Source organism: Amblyomma americanum, chromosome 3, assembly GCF_052857255.1.
Source record: "Amblyomma americanum isolate KBUSLIRL-KWMA chromosome 3, ASM5285725v1, whole genome shotgun sequence".
Lineage (NCBI taxonomy): Eukaryota > Metazoa > Arthropoda > Arachnida > Ixodida > Ixodidae > Amblyomma > Amblyomma americanum.
In genome coordinates this window covers 128,448,064-128,473,415 of record NC_135499.1, presented here as the reverse complement: position 1 = coordinate 128,473,415, position 25,352 = coordinate 128,448,064, and the positions used below count along the sequence as shown (strand labels likewise).

At 47.9% G+C, this 25,352-nt stretch overlaps 1 protein-coding gene and 1 pseudogene across 1 annotated transcript in view; both read left to right on the top strand.

The window, feature by feature from the left end:
• Nucleotides 1-25,352, top strand: part of IA-2 (tyrosine phosphatase IA-2) — a 528,690-nt gene that overhangs the window by 36,557 nt on the left and 466,781 nt on the right. The gene's annotated exons all lie outside the window — the stretch shown is intronic.
• LOC144126391 (U2 spliceosomal RNA) lies at nucleotides 24,721-24,864 on the top strand (annotated as a pseudogene).

Here is a 25,352-nt window from a genome sequence, read left to right as displayed (position 1 = left end):
CAGTCAAAGCTTTATTCGGTCGCAATCTTACCAAACTGTCCGCCAGAAATCACTCTCGTGAACGGGTGGATGCATCGACGATAGTAACTTCCTGTACAATCGCGGTCATTCATTCACGGGCCGCTGGAGGCGAGGTTCTAGAGGCCCGTGTACTGTGCGATGTCAGTGCACGTTAAAGGACCACAGGTGGTCGAAATTTCCGGAGCCCTTCACTACGGCGTCTCTCATAGCCTGAGTCGCTTTGGGACGTTAAACCCTCATAAACCAAACCATTCAGGGGTCGCGGAATCTGAGGTTGCGATATCGGCCTGATTTCGGAAACAGGAGAAGTGAAGCCTTAATAACAAACGTCACGTGTGGTGAACAACTCCATCCAGTTTTGTAGATTCATCGGACGTCGTATATATAATTATCGCTCCGTCATATCTGCTTCTGTACAAAACCAGATACTGCTGGTTAATTACAACGATCCATCAATACTATATCTCTTGTGGTGCCAAACGAGCTAGTATTGATGGCACGTTGTGATTAACCAGTAATATCTAGTTTCGGACTCGCGATGATTGTGTCGCACTAAAAGCCGCTTTCCAAAATCTAGGCTTTGCGAAAACGGGGCGATCCACAATATCGACCACCTGGGGATCTTTAACGTGCACTGACATCGCACAGCACATGTGCGCCTTAGCGTTTTGATGGAGGCGAAACGCTAAGGCGCCCGTGTGCTGTGCGATGTCAGTGCGCGTAAAAGACCCCCAGGGGCTGGAAATTATTCCAGAGCCCTTCACTACGGCACCTCTTTCTTCCTTTCTTCTTTCATTCCCTTCTTTATCCTTTCCCTTACGGCGCGGTTCAGGTGTCGGCCGATATGTGAGACAAATACTGCGCCAATTCCTTTCCTCAAAAACCAATTTTCATTTTAGATTTTTCATAATGTGAGACCCCCGCCGCGGTGGCTCAGTGGTTAGGGCGCTCGACTACTGATCCGGAGTTCCCGGGTTCGAACCCGACCGCGGCGGCTGCGTTTTTATGGAGGAAAAACGCTAAGGCGCCCGTGTGCTGTGCGATGTCAGTGCACGTTAAAGATCCCCAGGTGGTCTAAATTATGCCTGAGCCCTCCACTACGGCACCTATTCTTCCTTTCTTCTTTCACTCCCTCCTTTATCCCTTCCCTTACGGCGCGGTTCAGGTGTCCAAAGATATATGAGACAGATACTGCGCCATTTCCTTTCCCCAAAAAACCAATTATTAAATTATCATAATGTGAGCAAATTATTCCGGAGACCTCCACTACGGCACCTCTTCCTCCTTTCTTCTTTCACTCCCTCCTTTATCCCTTCCCTTACGGCGCGGTTCAGGTGTCCAACGATATATGAGAAAAATACTGCGCCATTTCCTTTCCCCAAAAACCAATTATTATTATTATTATTATTATTATTATTATTATTATTATTATTATTATTATTATTATTATTATTATTATTATTATTATTATTATTATTATTATTATTATTATGCGAGCCTTTCTTTTTTAGCTTTCGTGCATTATGCTTTTTTCAAAGCTTTCTTACTATTTCAGCTGGCTCTGACTGTCATCGTCTTGTCACTTTGCTTTTATTTTCTTTTACTTTGGAACCAACCTGTTTAACAACGTCACCGTTAACCTCTCCCCAATCATCGTTCGCTGTTCGTCGTTGAAAATCGCTCCGAAAGGATCCCGGCGCGCATCGACTACTCCCAACTGCTTTACCCCGAACGAGAATAACTCGTTCGTTGTAATGCGACACCGCATTCAATTTCCGGGCCACCCACGGTGCGCTCGTCTATCCTAGCGGTTGCCGACGCATTTCTTTACTGTCTAACGGAGCTTTTTTTTTCACTTTATTTCTGCGACCAGGACGTCGGGTTACGCCATTACGGAGAGAGTTTGAAGCGTGGTACCAAAGACGTTCGTCGTACGGTGCGCACGCATGACCGCTTTCTCCTCCTGCGCACAGGCAGCGTTTCAGCAAGCGAGCATTAATCTGTAAGAAAATGAGTAAAAGATAGAGGGACAGTAAAAGAGGAAGAAAAAAGAAGGCAATCCAATTAGTGAGCTATACGGCTCACCAGTACGCCGTGAGCCAGGACGTAGACAGTGTGAACGGATGACAGTTTCTGCTCTTATCTCCGTTTCTTTCTCTATTCATATTTTTTTCTCTGCGCGTGTTTGTGGTATTTGAAGACTTGTGAGGTGAGTGTGAGGCCGATATGAATAAATAGGGGCATTGGCCCTCAGGTCGCACACTGTACAGTGACGACGGAAGTTAAAGAGAGATAGTGAGAGGGAGAGAAGGACATGCGGGAAGGTTAGCAGGAAGGGCATGGTTGGCTATCCTGCATTGAGTGAAAGGGAAGAGGGGTTGTGTGCGGTTCTGGCGATGCAACGGAGAACCGACGCACGACAGACCTAACCTGATGTTTACGAAGGAAATAAGGAAACAAAAAGCGGAGATGGACGTTCGCCCATTAAGGGAAGTAGGACACCAGTAGTCACGTTACCGTTGTGGTCGTATGGATTTTATCAGGAATGCGCCATGGGCGGTCACGTGTCTGGCAGGATCGTAAGTAGGGGATGCAAGGCGCACCTATGACAGTCAGCTCCTCTCAAAGGCAGAGAGCGACAAAGTTCTTCATTACGTGAGCTGTAGTCTGAATGAACCACTGATATTTCTGCGGTAGAACTGATTGCGATTACAAGCTCGGAAAAAAAGGAGCTGGATTCATGCAGCTACTTTAGAGCAAAAGGTCTGTTTCACAATCAAAGCTGCTAAAAACCGAGCTATCGCCGAAGCCTTGACCTTGAATAAAAAAATAAATTTTATCGCGACTGGGATTTGAACCCACGGCGATGCGAACAGATCAGCGTCACTGGCCACTGCAGGAGAGCATTATGGTGCCGCCGCAGCCGATCACGCCTCGTGTTAAACTGCAACACACACTCGGCATTGCACATCATCGTCTTCATCAACTTTCATCTGGAGCGCGAACGGATAAGATCAGCTTAATCTGAGTCTCATATCGTCGCCAGATGTGCCGACGACCCAGCAAAGCAAAATCATGAGCCAGTCAGGCTAAACACATGCTTTCGCCCCTTTACTCGGTTTAACTACTTTATAACACTAAAACTTTCGGCGCCTCGTTTATACTTTAGATAAGTTTACGAATGAATGGCTTTCGTTATCGAACTCTTCATCTATATAGTGGTAGCTATGAGGCGGGTAGTGCCTCATACTAGCACATACGATGTTAAACACAGCCATAGTTCATGCATGCTTCCATTTATTGCCGTTCTCACGCACAAATCCCTCCCTGGGGTTTTTAAACCTAGGGTCAAGCGCACATTTCATTTCTAACCTATGAGCTTTGTGAAAGAGGAGATGACCAGTCACCACAACCGACCAGATGACAGCTCACCCATAATAGTCATAATAGCACAACCGGTGCCAGGAGACGATTCCACATCTGCTCTGCCAGTGCCACCGATATGACAATGAACGAATGCCTGTCGAGGCAACACTGCACATCTCAGACCACGACTCCTGGATTGTGGCTTTTTCATCAGCAAAGAACGCCGTCAAAGCGCTGTTTCGGCATTTCAAGGAAAAGTGAGGACGACAGTTTTTTAAGTTACAGTTTTTTAAGTTACAAAATAGATCCTGTGGATCTTTCTGATTATATTGATGCTTGTTCAGGAGTACAATACAAATTTACTTTCTGCCCTTGCGGTCATCATTCTGTCTTCTGTCAAGAAAATTGCATTTTATAAAATTTCCCGCCACTGCATTCGAAGGACGTTCCCTCCCAAAAGAACTCCGTGATAACCGTTAGAAGATGAATGACGGTGTCGCCTAGGCTCCGGGATCCGCGACTAAAAGTCCTCACTTGAGGCACCGCAGTTTACTGGCGCAAAAGCCCGTGGGTGGCAACATCTCTATCACATTTATTTTACCTTTCTGAATCTATAAAAATCTTCGCTTTCAGTAAAAGAAGCATTCGTCATTAGAACGCGTAACCTATCGATCAGGCCAAAGAGTTCGCCTGTAGACACCACATGAACATTCTTGGTTTTCAGTGGCCACAATGACGATGGCCGCACGTCTTTGCGTGATATTTGCAAGACTAATTCAATTTTACTTCAATTTCTCTTGTCTTTAGATTTTCTTAGTGTACGACACTCAGCTGGACGTATGTCTGGTCAACCTCCTTGCCCAGAAAGTCCACTAACTCTTTCTCGCCAATCTCTCCTCGGCAAAGGATATTTTTGTGACTTCACTGTTTGCTCAGATTTAGGACATTTGAGCTGCCCGTGATGTATAATATACTAGTGAATGGATTCGATTCAGTGTCTTGCAAAACCTGAACTCACGGGCGATTTTTCTTGGACCCGCTCGGTACCGATTTGCGAGCACCACGATCAGATTTATAGCGCGGCACCTCACGCTTGCGAACCAAGCTTATGAACCAGCCTCACGGCTCGGTCACAGAGACTACACCCATCTCCTCTAGCGCCCTACGAGCAACTATTTCCACCCTCTCGCTAGCCATTTATTTCGTACTGTGCTTTGCGAGTGACTCAGATTAACCAGGAAGCACAAATTTCAAGAATTCACTAACGTAAACCAACGAATTAAATTTCTGCGAAAAAAAAAGCGCCATGAAAATTCTCGGCGAACTATTCGAGAGCAGTCTCCTAGACTTCCATACGAAGCTTTGTTAGTAAACGCTTACGAATTGTTAGCCGTCCCTGAACGTCACAGCTATCAATAGTTTTCCAGTCCTTGAGTGCGGGAGGCTAAATTTTATTTCTATGCCTACGAAGTAGTTCCTTCCATTTAGCGAAATTGAATATCTGTCTGCAGCCATAGTAGGGCAGCTTTTGGGTTTAAGAAGCTGTGCGTACGTAGACTACTCCTATATTTTCCAACCGATAACGGTGCTTTATACAGACACATTCGACGCAAAATTTTGCGCTCACTATCATGTGGGAAATACCCGCTCTTTCTATGTACCGTTCACTGTACAGCGATAGATGTCAAAGACACGTTGGCCGGTTGTGCGGCGTTGGCGTAACACCGTGACGCGGTGATTGGTCTGCATGCACTGACGTCAAGCAACGGCCGATATCACTGCAGTGGACCACAGCAACGCGCCACGTTGAGTTGTCGAAACAAAGTGACGTCACGAGTTACAGCATAGCAACGTCACATGCACTTTACCAGAAGAGAAGAAAAACAACGAATAAGCGATATGATATTCACCAGCGCAAACCGCTGTCGCCGAGTCTTGTGTTGCACTGTGGTAACCATCTCGGGAGTGCGGGAGTTCTTTTTTGGCTTCCATGCCGCATGCCAATAAAAAAAAAAACAAGCAACTTACTCAACGAACCGACAAAAGAGCGAACGTTGCGGCTGGTTCATGGCTTCGCCTGGACAGGTACCGGAATGCTTAGCGTATAATTTAGAGATAAATATGACTGATCAACTCGGGAGCGATTTCATGAAGTAAAGAAGCCGCTCATAAATAAAGGTGGGGTAGAGAGTATGAGAGAGAGAGGGTCTCAATAAAGACTCTCCGATTTCCCAGGCAGCCGAATTATTAATAGAGAGGCTTCTCGTTATCAGCGCATATTCTCGTTTTTTTTTTTTTTTTTTGCTGCGTCTGCGCTGCCGGCTTCAAGAGCAGTATCGCTGAGCTGTTCATAATGCATATTACGTTACAAGAGAGTAAACCCAGAACATATAGGAACATATAGGAACAAGGCCGAGCGTAATGGCATTAATGCATTTCTGAATCGCTCCCTCCTCCCCCCATTTCTTCTATCCTTAATAACAGCGCCGCATAAAGGCGCCATACATGCGAAAGACAAAAAAAAAAAGAAAGAATATTACCAAAAAGTGAAAGTAAAGTGGTCATCATTACAATTTTTCCAGGCCATGATTTTTTTTTTTTGCCTAATTATGGGAACGGGGAGTCCTGGACCGAGTGACGCTAATTTTTACGAAGAACGCGAGTGTTCTCGGAAAATTATGGTTTCGTCGATGTTGATTAGAGGAGCGAGGCCCACGTTTAGGTGCTCCTTTGTAAGCTGAACCTGTTCCTATTGTGAGGAGTGCGTTAAAAGCTTCTCATTTTATTATCAATACAAAAGAAATATAGGGGCGCGTAGTTTTATGAGCACAGTATCCAGGAGCTTGTTTATACTGTTGAGCTTGAAACGTGAGAAGGCGGCAATGAGAACCTGATATCTTATTTGCACTAAGCTAAAGCTAAAATTGATATGCTGTTACTTATGCTCTATGTTCTCACTGATGCTGTCTCGTATGCTTCGGATTATGGCTTGCTAATAAAAGGGGCTGGAGTCCGAAGAGCGTTATTTCACCAGTCGTTTCCTTATAACCTTAGGCACTTTCTATATATTTCGCTATACATTCACAATTTTTTCTTATGTTAGTTTTGGATCATTTCTTACCATTACAGTGTTTCTCCATTTTGCGGCTTTCCACTAAATAAATCTGCATGTTTTTTTTCTTCATTACCTATTTTCTCGTAAAACATGCAAGTTTTGTTTCGTTAGTTTTGTCACCTGTCGAAAAGTTAGAGTGAAAGAAAGAAGAAATAAAAAAATAAACCATCATCCCAGCTTGATTCTAACTGTGTGAAACAGTTGTATTCTAATGATAACGCTTTGCCTATCGAAGTACAGCCTCGTGGCACAGCGCACTTATACTATAAACCTGTGTTTGTCCCACGTTGCTTCACTCGGTAACGCGTCGTTAATTTTGGCACTGATTGTTACCACATAAAGCTCCGTATTTGTGTTCATAACATACAGTACCTGCGTTATGAGTGGCAGTCGTGCAGTCGTAAGCTAGCGAAGACGTGAAGCGTTTAATAGATGGCCATGTTGTTAAAGGGCCACAGAACAGACGCGTTTGGAAAGGAAATGCGATTGTCAAACCACCTTCACAGCGTGAATTGGAGCCACAATTTTTTTAGTCCACCGCAGTGGCTCAGTGGTTAGCGCACTCGGCTACTGATCCGAAGTACTCGGGCTCGAACTCGACCGGTGGTGGTGGTGAAAAGCATTTATTTATCTACCTATATCTATATATCTATTTATCTATCTATGTCTATCTATGAGGTGTTCGGGGAGAGGCCCCTAGTGGGTCTCGCGCCTTACAATAGAAGGCGGACTCCCTCATTTCGGGACCCCGTTGGTCCTGACCGCTGCGCAGGTCCGCCGAACCAGGGCCTGTTGGGCCGATAGTTCCTGGCAGCCGAGCAGAGCCGCCTTCCTGTCCTCTCGTGTAGGGGAAAGGGTGATGGGGGAGAGATGAATATTTTGCCTGCATGCCCAAACCAAGTGAAAGGTGTCGGCCATCTGCCCACAGAATGAGTAGCGGCCGTCAAAAGAAGAATCAAAATGCTTGAGAACCGCCGGGCACGGCAGGGTGTTTGTAAAGAGCCTAAGTAGAGTTCGTTTGCCAGCTTTACCCAGCAGGTGTTGAGCACTATAGTGTTCAGTAATATCTTTAAAAGAAAGAAGAGGGCTATGATCTGGGTCAATGTCCTCCCAAGGAACGCCTGGTGCCCGGTAAGTGAGCGCGCGGGCTGCCTCATGGGCGGCTTCGTTACCTGGCATACCTTTGGTGGCCGGGGAACCATATGAATGAGCAATGAGTTGGATCACAGTCGCGAGTACTGTGGTGAAGAATTTGGTGAGCAAGTGTAGTGATCCAACCAAACTCAAAGTTACGACAGGCTCCGCGAGAGTCTTTGAGGGTGAATTTAGAGTCGGCACGGGAGGCTGCGAGGGCGATCGCTACCTCCTCCGCATGAGTTAAGCTGGGCGCCCTGAACGAGAGGCCGTCCACCTGTTTTCCCTCGTGTATGACTGCAGCCGTGTACCAATCCCCCCTGGAGTGGTAGGGGGGATTGGTACACGGCTGCCGACCGCGGCGGCCTCGCTTCGATGGAGGCGAAACGCTAAGGCACCCGTGTGCTGTGCGATGTCAGTGTAAGTCAGATTTCCAGGTGGTCGAAATTATTCCGAAACCCTCCACAACAGCACCTCTTTTTTTCCTTTCTTCTTTCACTCCCTCCTTTATCCCTTCCCTTTCGGCGCGGCTCAGGCGTCCGCAGATATGCGAGACAGATACTGCACCATTTCCTTTCCCCCAAAATCGTCTTTTTTAATAATAATAATAATTGTTTTTTTGGGGGGAAAGGAAATGGCGCAGTATCTGTCTCATATATCTTTGGACACCTGAACCGCGCCGTCTTTTTTTCGCATTGTATAATTTAGTCACTACCCTTGCACTTTACAGAATGTCACCTTTGACTGAAGAGCTCATATAAGGCGCGAGACCGGGCTTTAAACCTACTTCCAAACTGCACGTACTTCGTCCTGCCTTTCACGCAGGATGGGGCATGAGTGTCCGCTTTAAATTTTCGCGGGAATTTAATTCCGGGGGTAACTGTAGCCCAAACTGTTGACCGGCAAATATACCTCGTTGTCATTGTGGCCCTTGTGAAGCTTTTTCATCCCATTCCCCAAGAGTTCGCATTACACAGAAGGCTAGAACATCTTCTCGATCGGACGCACATCCTGTAGAAGGGATCTCTCTTCTAATTCGATGGATGATGGCGACAGTGCCAACCACTCAAGAAGGCGGCTTAAGTAGAGAGTTTTCAGTCCTCCATCTCTCTTTCTCAGCAGTACTTCTTGCTCGGCAAGTTGCAACATGGCTTCAATTAACAAAAGTATGCGCAGACATGAAAGCCTCTCATAGAGATGCACTGAGTCAACATCGTCTGTGTGTGTCTATAATGTTTGCACACTTACTCTTTATACCAAGAATTGATTGATTGATTGATTGATTCATTCATTCATTCATTCATTCATTCATTCATTCATTCATTCATTCATTCACTTGCTACATCGATAAGTCAGCGAAGAATTCTTAGCTCTAGAAAAAGAAAAGGTGAAGCGGGGTACGTAGCACCACAAAGAATTTCGGGTTTTACAGAAAACCCCGGAGGGAAAGTCGCACTTGAGTAAGCGGCAGACGCCACTCAAGCAGTGGTGACATCCCGAGTGGAACGACTCGTATGCGCGCTTCTGCCTACATTCGTCCGTCAAGAGCCAAAGTGGTAGCCTAACACAAGAGAAAATAGGAATACTGATGACGCGTTGGAGAGAAAAGATTAAAGAAAAAAAAAGAAAGAACAGCGAGAGGAAGAGCCTTTCTGCAGCGCCTGTGTCTCAGTATCACTTCCGTCGCTGTCAACTCAACTCGCATAGCATCGGGCCGGCTGACGTGAAAAATGAATTGAATAAGAGCGACAGCTTGACGAATGCGAAGGGAGCTCCGCTGAAACAGCGCACGCCAGGCGACGCAAGGAATGAAGTAGGCGCCAGTACAGAGGATGTGACGAGGAGCGACGTTTATAAGGGTTGTCTACAGAGGAGCTCCTGCCGAGTTCTACCTCTCGACGCGGGGGCCGTCAGGGAGGGAGCCGGTCCCTTTACTAAAAAAAAAGGAGGCCGAAGATCAAAACAAGAGGAGCGGGAAAGAATGAAGAAAGAAAGACACACGAGCGACGGTGTGCTCGGGTGGGTAGGAGCGGAAAAATTTATTGACCCCGCGGCGTCGGCGACGACAAAGAAGGCACCTATATGAAGCCTGAAAAATGTGTCCACCTTGCCTTACAGCTTCGGTCGACATAAAGTCGCATCATCCGCCTGACTGCTGGCGTAAGTGGAGAAGGGCAAAGGAAAGATGTATAACGGGTACATCTCGCTGAAAGGAAGCAATAAGCATAAAAGAAAAGAGAAGAAGAAGCACACTCGGACAGAGATGATCTATAGTCTCATAAATGTGCAACAAACTCGCTGCCGAAGCGAGGATGACAAGCATTGGAAAAGAAAGAGAGAGAGTTTGTGGAGAGGAGAGGGAGCAAAACAGAAACACAGCAGCGGCTGGTCGTTGAGGTAAAGGATACGCGTGCAATGGCGGGAATAACGCGGTAACGAGAGGAGGCCCGCTCTGGTTGCTGGGCAACCACTCAACTGAAACGTATCGGCTTTCGCCGCCGCCTGCGCGTCCCGGAGCTTTGCCTCATCGCCCCATCACGCGATGTCTCCAGTGCGGCTCTGCTCGGGGTGCCCGGCGCCGCTGCAGCGCGTGGGTCGGGAGTGGTCGCTTCTTCTGTTCGCCTCTCTTTATCTTTTTTTTTATTTGGATCGCGCGCGTCTCTTCTCTTGAGCTCGGGTCGGTGGCTCCATGAGCCGTTTTTATTGATCCCTCTCAGCCTTCACGTGTCGTCGCAGGACGACAGCAGCGCGGCTAAGGAGGATGGTTTGTTGGTGGGGAAGGGGGATGAGGGAGCGGGGAACGCAGTGGAAAGGGAAAGTGCGTACGCGTTGTGTTCTGTTCGCTGACTTCCTTTTGATTTTCCTTTGCTACTGCTCCCACCTCGTTTGTTGCGATTCCTGCGTGCCACGGTTGCCGTATGTTTGCGTGCGACGCGCCTGGTTTCACGCTTGGGCCGCCTCGGGGAACGGCGAAGTGTTTGTGGCTCCGAGAACTTGGTGCTGAGTATATATCGCGGGTTAGAAGGGGAACGAGTGGCGGTCGGGGAGGCAGGCAAGCAAGCTGTGATGAGAAAAAAAATAGAACGAAAAAGCAGAGGAGGTGGTAGCGCACATCAGGCATGCTTCGACTATCCAAGACAGATTGGTCCAGGCCGGAGCCCTCTTTTGCCGCTGTTTAGCGGTCGCCGGCGCTCCCGGCTGCCCTCGAGGCTGGGCCAGTGGCTGGTGAGCTCGAGATCCCGCGCCCCGGGAAAGATTGAGCGGGGAAGTGCAAGGATGGTGAAACTTGGACACGTCCTGCGCCGAGCTCACCCCGGCTTCAGAGACGTCCAAGCCTGCGGCGTAAGATCGGTTACGAGGCCTGTCCGACGCAGTCTAACGGTGCGTGCCGTTGTGAGGTGGGCACCACGGAGCGCAAGCTTGCGTCGAGGGCTTGCGCCATAACGCGTGCTCTGTCTTATGAGAACGCTTTGTCGATGGAGAGTTCAGAGCTTCGCTTGCCTCACTTCCCCATCGGGGCTTCGTTGCTTCGGCATCACTCGATGTAGGCTAGAGCTTTATTTGAGTACGCGGTGAGTTTTTCGTACTCTATTGTGGAACAGCGGTTCGCAGTGGAGGAGGAGGAAAAAACTTTATTCAAGGACAGCACTAAGGCCCAGTGAAGAAGAGCGCTGGCTCCGCAAAGGCCCGCTGGTCATCTACCGAGCCGGAGTGAAGCGACGCAACCTAGGAAGGAAGGCGAGGGTAAGGATGGCTCGAAAGCCCATCTATAAGAGCCGTATCGTGCCCGGTTTGTCGATGCCGTGTGATTATAGCGTCTGCACTTTCAGCTTGTTTGCTGCATGGGAAGGGAACTGCATTCTTATGTGTGGTATGGTTTGGTTTATGGAGGTTTAACGTCCCAAAGCGACGCAGGCTATGAGGGACGCCGTAGTGAAGCGCTCCAGGAATTTCGACCACCTGGGGTTCTTTAACGTGCACTGACATCGCACAGTACACGGGCTTCTAGAATTTCGCCTCCATCGAAATTCGACCGCCGCGCCGGGAATTGAACCCGCGCCTTTCGGGCCAGCAGCCGAGCGCCATAACAACTCAGCCACCGCGGCGGCGCATTCTTATGTGTGGGAAATAAAAGTTTTTTCTTTTAATTCACGTTCAGTGTGTAAAGCTTACCGAATATACGGCCTGATTATTGCCTTAAACGATTTTAAAGCACGAAATGCTGCACTGTCAGCGTAAGTGACGTGTGAATCAAGATGTTGCGGACATTCGCACTCTTCTCGGATTATTCGCCTAAGAGACACCGTGTCACTAGTCACAAGCTAATTAATTAAGCGAAGAAAGCTAAGCGTGCTTGGTGAAACCAGGAATTGGCGTTACCTGTAGGAAACAAACGTTGGCGCCCTGTGATGATTCGGCCTTTTCTACGATGGTGGCTTTGTGAGAGACTTTCTTTGTAGAAAACAGCTTCGGCGTTAGAGTAGCATGTACTAATTAAAACCTCCCCGTTCCTTTCCCTGTGAGCTAGAGGAGGAGTGGCGCAAGAACCGAAAGACAGGGCTAACTATGCGATCCTCGGCTACCCTTCACTTGAGAGGGCCATACAAGTGGGGAAAGGAAAGGGAGGAGGAAAGTTTAGTTCAGTTCGCTGTACGAATGGAACGTGTCTGTAAGTTTCCCTTTGAGGCGAATAAATACAGATGAAGTCCGGCGTGTGTACAGGCTGGCGCTCTAGCATGGGGTCATAAATATTTCCAGAGTACCTTGCTGGCTCTCTTAGCTATAACGAGCGTGCAAGTCTAAACTAGCAATTAGCTGGAATGAAACATGGCTGGGGCGTTTTTGGGCAACACTGTCGTTTAATATGCACAAACGCACTGATTACAAACCGGGCCGGAAAAACTTTTTTTTCGACCGCGTCGTTTGAAGCTCCTTGTGAGCAATTTGTAAGCATGCCTAAACAAAAGCGGCTCCAGCAGACGAAGCGATATGCGGCCTGCTCTTCTAATAGTCCCTCGCACTGATTTTTATGGGTGATGCTTTTTCATGCACTTTATTTTACCAGATTAAGAAAAGCCAACCATTAGTAACGAGCTTTCTTTTTAAGTAGAGCGTGCCTGTTTTAAATTACGCATTTTCACAGCTTACTGGCAATGTGTTTTTATTGCGCTTCGGCATGACAGCGCACCATAAAGGAACACTATGACTCGCAGCCAAACAACTACAAATTTCAAATGAGGGCTCATATAGCCTGCATCTGTACAGCAGGAAAGTAAGCCCGCGAACGGGCCGCGGTCGGTTCGTCGCACCTAATTTCCTTGCGTTATTAACTTCATCGGGAGACCGCATGCACAGCTTATCTTCCTTCCCTTAGGCTTATTAGCGCCCGCTCACAAAAGGAGAGCGCGAACGCAAGAAGAAAAGGACTTAATATATATATAGAGGTGAAGAAAGCTGCGGAGCGTGCTGCGCGTAGCATGAGCTCGCCTTTGTCTTAAGAAGCGGCGCAACGTCTGCCTGGCATCTTCCCGTACGCGTGGAGACTCGCTGCGCGGCTCATTACGTGATGAATAAGGCGCTGCATCGCAGCCTTTTATAGGGCCAAGTAGCGAGCCACTTGGTCGTGAGGGCTAGAGGTTTTATTCGAGCCCTGTTGCTCAGCTTTTCAGTGCCAGCTTAATTTGCGCCCTGTGGGTGTGTGATTACGAATGGACTTCAACAAAGACAGTGCGTCATTCAACTGCTATTGACGATGAATGAGAGACACTCCGAAGCGGAAACCCTTGCATAATAGTTAGGCTGAGTGGTAAAGAACGTTGCACGCGTTGTACGATTGATATGGTTTCATGTGCACGCTTGATTGCATTTACAATCGCGATCGAAACACTACAGGACGTGTGTTCTCGGAAAAAGGTTTATTGCAGCTCTACCTAGCTACGCGGTCGCTTGGCATTGTTAACAGTGCATAGGGCATGCACGTGCTCTCATACACTTACACATTTCGGGAGCTGATTTTAGGTGACTACGTTGAAATAGTTTTTTTCCCTCGTACTCGTGTCCCGTAAACATTTGACCGCGATAGTACATAATAGTGACCATTCGATAACGTGGAAAACTGTGGGCGTGACATCTGCACGGACGCAGTCAGAGCTCTTTGATGTCTTCTTATATATTGCCCTTACATTGCCCCAAGTTCCTGGAGTTTTTATTTCAGGCACCTCATCTAAAACTTTGAAATAACAGGAAATAATCAGCATTGTTAAGAAAGCCGCAAGAGTGGTTTATTGCTATGTTGGTAGGTGGTTCTAGGGTACTATCGGCGTCAAATAAAACGCGAAGAGCTGAAAGCGTGGCGATAGGCCCAATTGAGGCCGCCTGCCGGTCGTTATCAGCGAGAGGCGCGAATTTCCGTTTCGCGATAGTTTACTTCTCTTTTCTTTGGCGTTCGTTCTCTTGCCTTGCCACTCGAGCGCCACATTCATACTTGCCACCGATCGCAACTGCCGTAGCGCGGTTTCTCTGGCGAGAGAGGCTGTCGCCCGCGTGGGTGAAGCGAGCGCTGATAGCTCCCTTATCGCGCTTTGTTTTTGTTCCAATCATTGCCATGTTATCAACGTCTAGTTGCGGTGCGAACAAATAAAGGTCAACCGGTCCAAGAAAACAGGTTTTGTCGTTTATGATTGCGGAAAGGCGATACCTTCGGGGGAATTTATACGTGATTCCAAACATGTTCTGAAATCTGCACATTCTCCGTGCGGAGACAAGAAAACTTTATTCACAGTAACTGCAGCGCCACACTTACGAGATACACCCATGAAAGCTTTGCCGATATGTGTTGAGGTGCATTAAATGAGAAATCTGCAGCTGCCTCATGATGCACAAACAGGGAGTTTTAGAATAGGGACACCGTATCGGTTAGGCGGATCGGAGAATAGCAAGACTTTAGAAGCATTACTCGAGAGGTGTAGTCGTCCTGCGCGTGCGCACTGGCATCTTTCAGTCACGTAACCAATAGGTTCTCTCTTCTCAAACTCTGATACTTGTTGAAATCACCTCCAGCGGCCACAACAGCTGCCATTCGTCGCGGAATGCTCTCGAAGAGCCGGGCCGCAAACTCCGAAGTGCGTAGGCGCCCACACTCTTCTTGCACAGCGGCCCACAGAGAATCCCGGGAGCCGCACTGGAGTGGCAGCCGCGAAAGTGTCTTCTTTATGGCACCCCACACATTTTCGCAGATGTTCATGTCTGCACCTTGAGGAGGCCACTCCAACACCATAACTCCAAGCTCTTCCAGCAGGCACGTTACTGATTTCGCCATGTGTATGGGACCGTCGGGGAATAGACCGTCGAGTGCATAAGGCACCATGATGCTCGCGATGACGTCGCAGTAAGCTTCAGCATTAAATCTGCCTTCCACACGAAACAGCGGTCAAAGGCCATCTTTAGACACTGCTCCCCACACACTCACGGAGCAGCGGCCGCTGCTTGCAACGTGTTGGAGATTAGAGGGCTCAAACCTGAATAAAGAAACAAAAACGGAGAATTTCTTTAATAATGATATGTTTCATCACCAGAAACGGCGAAAATACCTACGTAATATCTCTGCACAAAAAATGTGCACACAGGTGCCTAATATCGATGCAGCACACAAAAGCTTGAATAGGGCGTATCCATCTAGGACTCAAGCAGTGAAAACATTACAACCTCTAATCAGTTGCGTCTGTTTTATTTTTCGTAACTATAATAGATTAGTTAGCGTAACCCCAATAAAACAGTCATTGCCACCCCTATCACTCACCTCCCGTCGTAAATGTTCTGGTCTCTGTTGTTTTATAAAATTTTTGCAGCTCCATGTTCATAATGACATTCTTATTCTCCCCTTATTTATCTCTCTCTGCACTTATCACGCACAAAAAGTTGGCATCGGTTTTTACCGTACGAGAAACTGCCTGCAGTCATTCATTCCGCGTACTTCACAGGACTGGAACCACCTTCCCGGATAAATTGCTTCCACTGTTGATCATTATCTTTTTTGCAGGGCCTTAACTAACATTATATATCTAGGAAACATTCCTAAGCTTGTAAACTATTTTAGCTAATATTCTATAACTATGAGCGACTCATGCCTGTCTTTTTTCTAGCCACTCCCTCTGTAATGCCTTTGGCCCTGAGGATAATTCAGATGAGTAAAAAAATAAATAAACAAATGAATAAATCAATCAATAAATAAAAGGACTTTTCGCGTCGCAATATGAGATATTTCAGCCGTATCATTAAAGGAAGCCGAAATCAAGTATGGCAGTTTCAACATGCGTATTTGCTATACGAAAGACACACCTGGTGTTTTCGGCTCTCCAAATTCGCTGACGCTGGCACCACCGAGTCGAAAACGTAGACTCATCAGAAAAAATCACACAGCGCCAGTGCTCTGCAGGCCATGATGCATGGCTCTGTGCAAACAGGAGTCTTGGGTTTCGATTAGCTGCTGAGACCAGCGGCTTCTGCGACAGTACGCGGCTTCGCAGATCAGCCTCGTAGAGACGGCGCCTAATAGTGGACATGCTGGCAGACAGTTCGAAAGTGTCCTTAATCTCGCGAGCAGTGATGTTGGGTGCATCTGTTGCAGCGGCTACAATACGCAGGTCTTCATCGTTTCCTGTAGCCCGCTGCCTGTGCCCACGAGGCAAGTTTTCAAGCCGCCCCTCGTCGTGGTAGGCCTTGAAAATTCTATTAATTGTAGACAGTGCACGACCTGTTTTCTCTACAATCCCACGTTGTGGCACACCACGACAGAAAAGAGCAACGATTCGTGCTCTTTCATCGGGGCTTGCACTCGGCATTGCAAGTTTAAAATGACGCGTGAACGATGGATCCCAGTGTATTTGAGCTGTTCTGGTGACTTTGAAGTTGTGCTCATTATCATAAAAAAGAAAGCGATTAATAACGTCACGTTGCACACCGACCGTTCCCGATCGGCCTCCTGCGCTGTTCGCATCGCAACCCGATGCTGATAACATGGCATCGGTGGAAGCAAAATCAAAGCGCTGTGCAAGGTGCAATCGGTGGTAAGTATGAATGTGGCGCTCCAGTGGCAAAGCAAGAAAACGAACGCCAAGGAAAATAGAAGTAAACTATCGCGAACCGGAAATTCGCGCCTCTCCCTGATAACGACAGAAAGGCGGCCTCAATCGGGCCTATCGCCACGCTTTCCGCTGTTTCGGTTTCATTTGACGCCGATAGTACATTTAGAAATAAATGCGTGTAGTTGTTTTCGCTAAACGTGAAACACTTTGGGCTCCCATTCTCGGCAAGCTCAGGGCAACATCGTCCGGAAACTGCGGCGAACATGAGGCCGAACATCAAGGCGATTTGTGGCCGATCATTAAGCCGAACATCAAGCCGAACATCAAGCCGAACTCTTCTGAAGAATTTCGATATTTTCCTTCCGAATCGTAACCAGGAATAAAAAAAGAAACTTTACTGCGCCGAACATCTCAAATATTTGAGCCAGCGCTGGCGCAATCGGATCACCTCCGTTTACGGATGACTGAGATCGTTCGGCTTAGGCGCAGCCTCTCGAGCTACCTGTTCTAACTGGTAGCCTCTCGCACCACGCTCTCAACAGAAAATAGTAAAAAAGTAGTCAGCTATCCTCTAGCGCACTCCCCTTTATAGATAGGGGGGGGGGGGGGGGGGGGTAGTATGCGTTAGAGGATAGCTTACTTCCCTTTTACATACATAAGGCGTATTCGTGTTTAGAGTGCACGTGTTCAACATCGTCGTCCATATCTTTCACTCGATTGTTGTGCGCTTCCCAATGGCCGGCACCGGTCGCGCTGCGCCCTTAGACGTGCGTGCAATGGAGCCAGATGTGGAAAGAGAACGAAAGACTACTCCATGTTGTGAACAACACCTTGATGTAGCTGCCCACGAAGGAAAGAAGGCGGCTAAGGTGACCTAATGAGCGCCGGTGAGAGCGGGCGAGCGCTGTGCCGCGTCAGACAACGAAAGCAGCGAGTGAGCTGCTTTCGTTGACGAGTGATAAGTTTCGAGCTGCTTTTCGGCGATGAGTGAGCTTTGCGGCACAGGAAAAAGATGCAGCCAACGCGCTGGTACGCAAGGTGCCAAAAGCGGCGAGGGAAGGCCAGCGCGCTTTCCAGCCCAGAAAAGCGGCTGTTGGCGGAGGCTTGTCAGTCCACGAAAGCAGCCAGGAGTGTACATGCGCGCCACCTAGTTCGAAGAGCAGAAGCGGGCAAAGGCGGTATCGGCTACTGATCCGGAGTTCCCGGGTTCGAACCCGACCGCGGCGACTGCGTTTTTATGGAGGCGAAACGCTACGGCGCCCGTGTTCTGTGCGATGTCAGTGCACGTTGAAGATCCCCAGGTGGTCGAATTTTATCCGGAGACTTCCTCTACAGCACCTCTTTCTTCTTTTCTTCTTTCATTCCCTCCTTTATTCCTTCCGTAACGGCGCGGTTCAGGTGCCCAACGATATATGAGACAGATACTGCGCCATTTCCTTTCCACAAAAACCAATTAATATTATTTTATCAAAGGCGACATCACGGTCGGCGCTTGAAGAACCTGGCCGCTACCTGTGTGCAGCTGCCGCCATCTATGAACTGTCCTGAAATCCGGCACATGTTCCTTGCAGTTGATTTCATGCTTAAACCTGCTCTCGACGACGAGATAGATTATTTTTCTAGAACCTCTGCTGCTAATTCGAGCACCGCCATTTTAGTTGAAACGTGCGGCACGACCGGGCAAGCAAGGCAACGTTTTGCGCGTTTCTAAAATGGAACTAAGCCGTGCTTATTATCCGCGTTGGAGGGAGCCGTCGCTCCCTCGAAGGCAACGCTGTCGCACTGACGACTAGTAGGTGAAGCCCTGAAATACCGGAAACGAGGTGTCGCTTCGAATATAGTTACTCTTTCTACATTTTCGAAGAGTAAATTTTTTCTCCCGCAGAGCAATACGCACGCGTCCTTACTGAAAATTGTTTTCTTTTTCTGTCGTAATCCGGCTCAGCCTCCAACGCGTTGTTAACCCCGTGACCTTTGCCTAATAGCACGTTATGCATTGCTATAAAATCTGGGTTGGATCAGCATTGTTAACTAGAGTTAACATTGTTCAATTTGAGACACATTGTTTCTTATATAAGTCGCACTTGCTGTAGCAACAGTAGAAATAATATCTCAACAGTGCTCATTAGTGCCGTTGTATGTATTATTCATTCCTTGAGTTGAAAATGTGCCATTTTATTATTGCCACAGCATCGTCTGCATGTGTACGCTCCGGATCGGTATACCTGCAGGCATCGCATATCGGCTGTGTGATGGCTCTATAAGGCACACATGGGTCGCGGCTTTTCACTTTAAACTGGTGGATGGAATAAACTTTAATTTCCAACGAATAAGGTGATCTGCCCACCCCCCGACAAGCAGATCAGGGGGCGGGTGCCACCGCCTCAGATGCAGGCTGGGAGGTCTTGGGTCGCAGCAGCCTCTTCAGCCGGTTGGAGGAACAGCAGCTGGAGCTCAGGGTCCGAGCTGCGCAGCAGGGTCTCCCAGGTCTCTGCACTGTCTATATTGTGCGCCTCCCCCCCCCCCCTCCCCCCCCCCCCGGGAGAGTATGGGCATTGCCATATTATGTGGTCGAGGGTCTTCTCGCACCAAAAGATTACATTTATCGCTCCTGGCGCACAAAATTTCAATGCTAATAAGATCGGAATTGAGCTTGGATGTCAAGATATACAAATATTTAACAGTAATGACCTTTAACATTTTTTTAGAACTAATGAGACATTAGCTAATGAACTAACGTGACCTTTCAGACAAATTAAAGGTAAAAATTTCTCCATACTTTTAAGAAGCCTTATTGTCGACGTTCATGCCAAATCCTCAGAACTGCCTGCCGAAAGAGGAAGGCTTAGGCAGCTGCCTTCATCCATGCCTTCCCATTTCACGAACGTTGCAATGTCAAGAAACGTGCTCCCCGTTATTACTATGGACGAAAAAAAACGTATTACTCTTAAATTTGCTAGCTTAGCACCACAACACATCTTGTATCGCAGCGGTGGCCTAGGGGTTTGAGCATCCGCCTCCCCTGCGGGAGGTGCGGGGTTCGATCTCCAGTGCCAGCGCGTACCCACCGGTAACGAAATGGGTACAAGCCTTCCCCTGGCATGGTGGTCGGTTTAGCTGGGGTGAAATGCTTGTGAACACCGAAGTACCATGGCGCTCTTTGGCCAAAGCTGCTAGAGTCACTGGAAGCTTCCAGTGACTAATAATAATAATTGGTTTTTGTGGAATGGAAATGGCGCAGTATCTGTCTCATATATCCTTGGACACCTGAACCACGCCGTAAGGGAAGGAATAAACAAGGGAGTGAAAGAAGAAAGGAAGAAAGTGTTGCCGTAGTGGAGGGCTCTGGAATAATTTCGACCACCTGAGGATCTTTAACGTGCACTGACTTCGCGCAGCACACCGGCGTCTTAGCGTTTTGCCTCCATAAAAACGCAGCCGCCGCGGTCGGGTTCGAACCCAGGAACACCGGATCAGTAGCCGAGCGCGCTAACCACTGACCCACCGCGGCGGGTGCTGCCATCTTTGTCTGTCGTTGTGCCATAAACATTCACCGTCATCATCACCGTTGGGATGTTTTGGTTGACACCTTCTCTAAAGCACATCACCTGCGCTTCGTAGTTTGTAAGCATGTGCATCATGATCATAACATGCAGAAGTAACAGCCAGCGCTGAAATATCTATCATTAGTGGGAGCAATTGATCAAATTTGTCTGAACTGATTTCAGTGACACAAATACAGTTCTTCTTGAGAGTTACTATAAACACCAATGGGCAATCCGACGTGAACGGAACGAGAAGCAGAAGAGCCCGCTCTCCTGAGACAGTGACCGAACCTGGTTGAGTCAAAATTCCAATGCTTACCTTTATGCCTTGCAAGCATAAATCTGGCATTACGAAAATATGCTTACTGCACGCAAAACTCTAATTTAAAATACCGGTTACATCAAGGAACAGTTTTTCAGGCAAGTGAAGCCTCTTTTGAAAAGAAGAAACTTGAAGATGGCTGGAGGACACCGCCCCCATGTACCTCACTCAAAGCGCGGTTGAGGTGGCCACTGACGCTGGAAGCCAGTTACATGCCTTTACTTTCCTCAAAATTGGAGAGTCTAAACCTTCCGGTGGTTTTGAGAAAAAGAATGGCGCATACATGAGTTTGTAAGTGGACGCCACTACTGCACTACCGCGAAGAACGTCTACTTTACCCCCGCCACACATATCGCTGACAAAACAACAGACGACCTGGCGACAATTCCAGGCTAAACACCTTTCACTCCCCAGCTCTACTTGCGTTTTTCTTCCCGGACCCCGTAGAGATGTCCACACCCCGTAGAGTATCTGTTACGGGTCTAATTGGACTTATTTTTGGAAATGACGCGGAGAGTTTAAAAGATGCTTCACTCCCACCACCGGTTGGCCCGGTATCGCACTGCCTCCGGGATCGGCCTTGTCTTTAGCGCGTCTTTACTATCCGGTCTTTCTATCCCATCTTTCAACTCTCCTACTATCTGCACGTGGTAGTGATTGTGGCTCGGCTTGAGCAGTGGGCAGGCCTGTGCACTTTCCTTTTATTTCTTCCTGGGAACAACAGATGGACCCCGTAGAATATCTGTTACGTGTCCAATTGGTTTTGGGGAAAGGAAATGACGCAGTATCTGTCTCATATATCGTTGGACACCTGAACCGCGCCGTAAGGAAAGGAATAAAGGTGGGAGTTAAAGAAGAAAGGAAGAAAGGTGCCGTAATGCAGGGCTCAGGAATAATTTCGACCACCTGGGGATCTTTAACGTGCACTGACATCGCACAGCACACGGGCGCCTTAGCGTTTTCCATAACAGCGCAGCCGCCGCGGTCGGGTTCGAACCCGGGAACTCTGGATTCATTCACTTCCTCCGTTATATTTTTCCTCAAGGCGCGGTTCGGGAGTCCGAGACTGTTACTGCTCCATTTCGTTGAAAAAAAAAATGAAAATTGGTTTCTGGGGAAAGGAGGTGGCGCAGTATGTCTCACATATCAGCGACACCTGAACCGCGCCGTAAGGGAAGAGATAAAGGAGGGACTAAGAGAAGAACGGAAGAAAGACGTGCCATAGTGGAAGGCTCCGGAGTAATTTCGACCATCTGGGAATATTTATTGTGCACTGACATCGCACAGCACACGGGCGCTTTAACGCTTCGGCTCCATCGAAATGCGGCCGCCACGATCGGGTTCAAACCCGGGTACTCCGGATCAGTAGCCGAGCATCCTAACTACTGAGCCACCACGGTGGGTCATTTCCTTTGCCCCTCATATTCAATTTTCATTTACATTTCGAACATATGGACCTCCTTCACCCCGCGACGTCACGAAAATGCGGTGGCGCTGATGTTAGCAGCGACTTTCGCATGGTAGGCAAAACAGGTTCCGCTTGCCCGTGCCTACCGCAGCTGCCGCAGTTACCGGCGGCTGCTTCAAGCCTGTGCACTGCAGAAGCAGCATATATTGACCATCTGCGTCACTGCTGGATCCGCGTAGTAGCATAAAAAATATTAAATTAGCCTCGATAGGTTTCTCGCGCATAAATGCCGCATTCGGAAACTGGCTAACAGGCATTGGGCCACGGTAGTAAAGCGCGAAGTCTGGGAGTCGATAGGCACTGCCACTCAATGCACTTAATGCATGCAAGTTACTGCGTTCATTCACCTGAACTTCAGGATAGTAGGCTGATAATTGCTCAAGGAAAAAAAAAAGACATGTAGCTGCACACGTACTTATCACCTTGAGCCGGAGTGTACGGGGCGCCGACAGGTTCACTCGCCCCGAAGGAATGCGTTTTTTTTGTTAATAGCACACCATGTTTAAATGGCGCGTTTTGCGACATTTAATAGTTACTTGAAACTGTTTCTTGATATGACGACGTAATTATTTCATTCGAGTAGAAAGAAGTCTGGTAAGTTGTGTCAGTCTTGCGCGGTCGCGTTGGTGTGCTTAGAATAGCGTACTTTAAGTGTGCTAAACGCCATATGCTTTTTCATTGCATCATGCATGTGTCATGTTTCATGAGGTAATACATGATCGCGAAGCTTGTTTGGAAAGAAGCAGCCGCAGGCGTGCTACTAACAGACACGTGGCGAGATTGAGGGGACGTGGCATGAAAAGTGTTTTCGTTATTCATGCATGCGATATGTAACTAAACTTGGTGCAAATATGAAATTCCTACGCTAGTTTCAGTCATTCCTTTTATTTATAGCTATACCTGGCGCAGTTCTGGGTAATTATAATTAACACCGTCGTCAAGTCCCCCCAAGCTAGGTCTCAAATAATTGAGTAGTTGATGATCAGTACTTATGCATGGATAGTTACATGAAAACGTTTCTTACAAAAAATAACTAACACAATACTGCACGTGTAGGGAAAAAATCGAGAGATTTATTACGCTCCTCAACGTCTCAGGAATAGTTTGCGACAAATGGAATCATTTGATTTTCATGCGAATTACGAAGGTGAGTGATCCAGTCGCAGAAAATGTGAGAGGTCAGAAAACGAACCTTAATGTTCATTCCCTCGTTTATGGCATCTTCGCTTTCGCTTTGGTCAAAGAAATGCGGCACTGAAATCAAAGAAATTACCTCACAATTTTTGACGACCACACTTCTAAAACGCGTAATTTATAAATTTGTACTCAATATTTTGCTATAATTTTTCGTCACGAAACTAGACTTCAGGGCTAGGAAAGGAAATAATTCTAGAAATCAAAAATTTTCACCAAATCGACCAGCTTAACAAGAGGACAAGTCGGCCTGGCTGGTGCGTGGTCATGCGGCTAAAATCAGCGCTAAGCGAGACAGGAGATCGGGGACACGACTCTGTCCCCACTTTTCGCGCAGCGCGACACGTACGTATGTCAGCAGACGATGAGCGCATGTCTGCTCCGGCGAAACAACGCCAGCACTTCCCCTCACTACTGTCCCGAAGTAAAATCATTCCGGCTAGTGCAGAGTGTCAAAACTTGTTTTGTTCAATGCCTAGCGCGTAAATAAACGGCAGGAACGCTTTCTACATGTTTACTACTAACCATATATACAATACACAGTGGCAAACTATTTCTCTTTATAGGCCGCACGTGGACAACGCGAGCTCGTGTACTTCGACAAATTACTAAGTTGGAAGCATCGACCATTGCTGTGATTCGCAGAAACCGGAAACGCGCCTACAAGCCTTGAAAACCCGCGCACAACACCTATCCGCGACGCCACTCCCCGACCTTTTGCCTACCACGAGCTCGCTAGCGACTGCAGCGCCACCTCGTTTGTTTACAAACATGCAGGAGGTCCATACACAGGCACAAACCGCTGAAACCCATTTAGAACGGTTATAAGTGTTTTCCGGCTAAAAAACTGACCACAGATATAAGGCACATGAAAATTGATTTTGAGGAAAGGAAATGGCGCAGTAACTGTCTCACTTATCTCCGTGGACACCCGAACCGTGCCCTAAGGGATGGAATAAAGAAGGGAGTGAGAGCATAAAGAAAGCTGCCGTAGTGGAGAGCTCTGGAATAACTTCGACCATCTGGGGATCTTTTTGTGCACTGACATCGCACAGCACACGGGCGCCTTAACACTTTGCCTCCATCGAAACGCAGCAGCGGCGGTCGGGTTTGAATACGGGTGCTAAAGATCGTGCGTTAAAGATCCCCAGGTGGTCGAAATTATTCCGGAGCCCTCCACTACGGCACCTCTTTCTTCCTTTCTTCTTTCATTCCCTCCTTTATCCCTTCGCATATGGCGCGGTTCACGTGTCCAACGATATATGAGACAGATATTGCGCCATTTCCTTTCCTCAAAGACCAATTATTATTATTATTATTATTATTATTATTATTATTATTATTATTATTATTAAGAGGGGAAATGGGGCAGTCTCACTTGTCTCGAGTGGACACCCGAACCGCGCCCTGAGGAAAGGGAGAAATGATGCCGCAATGACCAGATCGGTCTGGTACGCCGAGCTCAGCTGACTGTAGCATCCAGCGGACCCCGTAGAGCATCTGTTACGGGTCCAATTGGACTTATTTTTGAAATGTGGCGGAAAGTTTGAAGGTTGCTTCACATCCGCCACCGGTTGGCCCGGTATTGCACTGCCTCCGGGATCGGCCTTGTCTTTAGAACGTGTTTACTATCCTGTCTTTCTATCCCATCTTTCAACTCTCCTACCATCTGCACGTGGTAGCGATTGTGGCTCGGCTTGAGCCAGTGAGCAGGCTTGTGCATTTTCTTTTTCTTTCTTCCTGGCAACAAGAGACATACAGACTGGAATAGGGACAAGCGACCGCTGCGTAGACTGATCCGAACCGCATAAAAGCACTTGCGCTACAGCTGAATAAAGTTATCCTATCCTGTGATCAGCCACGGTGCCGCGCCGCCGGCAGCTGTTCCGCACCATGTGACAGCGTGGCGGCGCCGCCACCGCCATGGCACCCCCACGCTGAAGGCTCGAAATGCTATCGTAATGTAGCTATCGCTACAAAAAAAACTTTAATGCGACGAAGGAATTCGGGGCACGCAGGCCCCTGGGTTCCCGCATGACCCCGCTGCGCTCAAGTGTTTATGTTCCTAATGCTCATAACACTGGCGGCCCGGCCGATGGCGATG